The sequence below is a fragment of the Stegastes partitus genome, unplaced genomic scaffold (genome assembly GCF_000690725.1).
Source record: "Stegastes partitus isolate 25-593 unplaced genomic scaffold, Stegastes_partitus-1.0.2 Scaffold213, whole genome shotgun sequence".
Classification (NCBI taxonomy): Eukaryota; Metazoa; Chordata; class Actinopteri; family Pomacentridae; genus Stegastes; species Stegastes partitus.
This window is the reverse complement of record NW_007577944.1, coordinates 546928-549615: the sequence shown is the minus strand read 5'-3', so window position 1 is coordinate 549615 and position 2688 is coordinate 546928. Positions and strand designations below refer to the sequence as shown.

General features: G+C 45.1%; 1 protein-coding gene across 2 annotated transcripts in view; it reads right to left on the bottom strand.

The window, feature by feature from the left end:
* enpp6 (ectonucleotide pyrophosphatase/phosphodiesterase 6) overlaps positions 1-2688 on the bottom strand; it is a 38941-nt gene that overhangs the window by 3767 nt on the left and 32486 nt on the right. The gene's annotated exons all lie outside the window — the stretch shown is intronic.

The following is a 2688-nucleotide window of genomic DNA, read 5'->3' as shown; positions in this document are numbered from 1 at the left end:
GTTGATCAGGGGCCAAACCATTTTATGTTGGAGGTGGGGGTGGAGGGCAACTCCAAAGATATTAAGGACAGTTCAGACGAAAACAAATTAAAACTTCTAACTCAAATATTGCACTGTTTCTTTCCATTATTAGCCCTTCTTTGGGGGAAAAAAAAAATCCATAATTCAATGAGGGTCCAGTTCTGGGCCCCCCCGCCACTCTGGGCCCGGGACAACAGACCCGTTTGTCCCCCCCCTAACAGCGGGCGTGCATGTGAGTGCCGGAAAGCCAAATATACACATTCACTTTCCACCAAACCTGGTGTGAGTATCATTAGTCAACATTTATTATGATCAAGCTCCAACTGTCCCTCTTTGATCCACTGACCTCCGAATATGTTTTCATATAGACAGAGCAGGTTGAAAAAAGATTGCAGGACAGGTCGATCTGCAAAGGCTCACATTAAGATTTCAGACATATAGTCCACGCTGACTCAGTACAGGGAGAGACTTAAGCCACATCCCAAAAATGTAGAAAAACAACTACTAAAGTCAACTGAAAGAAGGTTCTGTGGTCTGATGAGACCAGGATTGAGCTTTTAGATATCAGACCAAATGGTGGACACAAAACACTGCACATAATCATTCCACTGTAAAGCACGGTGGTGGCATCATCATGATGTAGAGCAGGGGTGGGCAATCCTGGTCCTCGAGGGCCACAATCCTGCATTTTTTAGATGTTTCTCTCTTCCAACACACCTGATTCAAATGATCAGCTCATCATCAAGCTCTGCAGAAGCCTGAACGATCCCGATCATTTGAATCAGGTGTGTTGGAAGAGAGAAACATCTAAAAGATGCAGGATTGTGGCCCTCGAGGACCAGGATTGCCCACCCCTGATGTAGAGGGTAAAATGAATGCAACAAAGTATAGGGAAATCCTGGTGGAAAACCTGAACGTCTTCAAGGAACTCAAGCAAGTCCAGCTGCTACGATTAATCTACAAGAATAACCATGACCTGGATGACTGAGAATCTTCACAGACACAGCACAGAAATGATTTAAAGACAACAAGGTCAATGTCTTGGAGTGGCCAAGTCTGAGCTAAGACCACAGTCCAGTTGAGTTTTTGAGGTTGGACTTGAAAAGAGCTGTTGTCATAACACACAAATGAGCGTCAGTATGATTCAGACAGACTACAATCCTAGTATCTTGTCACACAGTAGATATTAGCAGCAGTACTAACACTTTGTGCAATGGTGAGATGGGAGATGATGGTGCTGTCAGGATAGACGGCGAGGCAGTGTTCCATCAGCTGTAAAACCACACAGGCCAACAGAGAGGTCAGAAATGCTGCTACAAGTTAAAATTTCACTTTTGAGGTGTTAAAATATGGTGGAAACTGTTGAACAAGTGGATCATCAACCTGAGGTAACAGGACAGACATCTCAGCTGAGATCAAGATGTTCTGTTCTCAGAATGAAAAATGTGAATGAGTTTTCAACCTTGGCATGAACAGGGTGCAGTCAGGATTGAACAGTAATCTAAAGAATGCATTTCTTAACAGTTTGGAACCAGCAAAACAGACTGTAAGGATGAAAAACTCCTTTTAAACATCACGGTCAGCTTTGGTGTCACACAATTCTTATTTTAGTATCTTTAAAATATAATATAATATGGCCCTTTGCACTGTGGTATTGTTAGCAGACAGCAGCGAACATGCCATTAAAGCCTTTCGCAGACACAGCTTGGCCTCCAAGGGAGAGGTCATGCCAGGTGACACATGTTTTCTTTTGGAGTTGCATGCAAAAGAAAACAAAACACGTTAGAAGCCCCAGTTCTCCCTTCATGTTGGACACCCGGCTCTCTGCACTGCAGAAGCCCAGCGTTCTGTATGTGTGAGTGAGGTGAAATCAAGGTCACCAGGGTCCAGCCGAGAGGGGGTTTCTGGGGTGGGCGTAACGTCCCAGTTGCTGGGAGGGGAAAGAAGAGCACCCCAATTATGAGCGTCAGATTACACCGTCAACTACACATTCATGCTGACTGAGGTTTTTGACTGGTATCAAAGAAGATGGGTTGGGCTTCCATGGGGAGGAGAAGAGTTGGGAGAAGCTGCATAAGTATATAAGGAAATGTAATGCATTGTTTGTTAGTTAAAATATCGAGAAGTTGCTCACGTTTGTTCTTGCAGCCTTTGTATTGAATTATTCACAGACTCTGAAGACTTTTTCCTTGGAAACCTTTTTTGAAGACGCCAAATACTGGGACAAGAGGTGATCTTTTGACTACATGTTTGACAAAGCTGCTGATCAACACTGGCCCATGGCAGGAATGAGCCAGAAGGTTAACAGCTTTACCAGTCAATCTGTGTTCCAATACTCACTTACACTCATGATGTTTAGGTAGTGTACAAAAGAATGAGATCACAGATGCATGTGTGCGGCAGCCCCCTATCAGAGCATTCATGGATGATCTGACAGTGACTACAACATCAGTCCCGGGCTGTAGGTGGATCCTCCAAGGCCTGGAGCGTCTTGTAAGCTGGGCCCGGATGAACTTCAAGCCAGCCAAGTCCAGGTCCCTGGTGGTGAAGAAGGGGAAGGTTACAGACCGGTTTCGCTTCTCACTAGGAGCCACCCAGATTCCATCTGTGGGAGAGAAGCCAGTGAAGAGCCTGGGCAAGATCTATGACTGCACCTTGAAGGACACC